Below are 1247 nucleotides of genomic sequence, written 5' to 3'. Positions count from 1 at the left end.
TTCCAGTGCTGATGGATTCGTGAAGATGTATATATCATTCAGTACAAGCAGACATATTAAGTATGATAAATATCCACAGTACACCTCTCTAAATGACTTATGCTCGCTTTGTTTGTATCCCGTTCCTGGAAACGTCTCTCTTCCACATGCATTGAGTGAAGTGTCAACTGATATGTAGCTAAACACAGTGAAGGTAAATTCCATCGTGTGCTCAGAGCTCGGCTGTAGAGGGCTATATATTTGTCATCGTGCGATTCTTAGCGTATCTGAGGTCACAGTGCACTTTAGATGCATGAACCGGTTTGCCAGACTCTCAGGAGAGCAGCATTCATCATAAAGAACTGTCCCTTTAAATCACATGCATTTTCTTGTTTTCGCTCTCTGCTCAAAACATTTCTCCTACATCCACTTAAAGACGCGAGGGAGACTGTCTGTGCAATGCTAGCATGTTAAAATGCAGCATAGCTATATTCGAAGCTATTTCCTGCCTGTTTGCTCTAAGACAAATGACAGGAAGTTGTCCAGTGAGGGCAGTTTGGGTATTAGCTAGCGGAGCCCTCAAATAGTCATTAGAAGTAAGGAAATGTCGTGAAAATGGGCTAGAGGTGGGGAAACCTCCTGTAATCGTTCTGCATACAAGAATAAGCGCTTAGAATTGAACGAAAATGAGGAGTGGCTTTGACCAGATGCAGTCTGAAGTGAGATGGTGCCATTTCACAATACTGCGTCATTTGTTTTCCCTCCACAAGTGTGGGTAACATGCCCATGTTGCTCAGAACTGTTTTTTGGCTCGTAGAGCCCAAGTTTTTGTCCAGTTAGAAACGATTGCTCCAGAGTTGGGTGGTTATTTCATTGAAATGATTGCTGGAGTATTTTGATGAATACCGCATGGCAGAATTTCTTTTGCCAGTCATCGAATAAGTCTTCCTGTCCTCTTCTCTCTTCTTGTGCTCAAAGTGACACAAAGAGTTTTTCCTCCTCCCCCAGCAGCAGTGAAAACACACATGTGTGCACTCAACACAAACACAGTGAGTGCACGTAGAATAGTGTGCTAATGATAGATCTGAGGCTCTGACAGATGTTTCTGCCTGTGAAGGAAAACATGATTTTTTTCTATATCTGAGACATTAAGCAGATACTCACACACATGCTCAATATTCTCCAGAAGAGCTAAGAGCTGAATGTATCTGTGGGCCATACAAAGAGCAATCGTGAAGCATGCTTGAACCATGTTCTACATGAAATAT

The 1247-nt window shown here is 42.3% G+C and overlaps 1 protein-coding gene across 1 annotated transcript in view; it reads left to right on the top strand.

The window, feature by feature from the left end:
- The window catches only part of LOC107601035 (heparanase 2), an 86820-nt gene that overhangs the window by 8110 nt on the left and 77463 nt on the right, over nucleotides 1–1247 (top strand). The gene's annotated exons all lie outside the window — the stretch shown is intronic.

The sequence above is a fragment of the Sinocyclocheilus grahami genome, unplaced genomic scaffold, assembly GCF_001515645.1.
Source record: "Sinocyclocheilus grahami isolate Dianchi unplaced genomic scaffold, SAMN03320097.WGS_v1.1 scaffold297.1, whole genome shotgun sequence".
NCBI classification, from domain to species: domain Eukaryota; kingdom Metazoa; phylum Chordata; class Actinopteri; order Cypriniformes; family Cyprinidae; genus Sinocyclocheilus; species Sinocyclocheilus grahami.
This window is presented reverse-complemented; position numbering and strand designations above follow the sequence as displayed.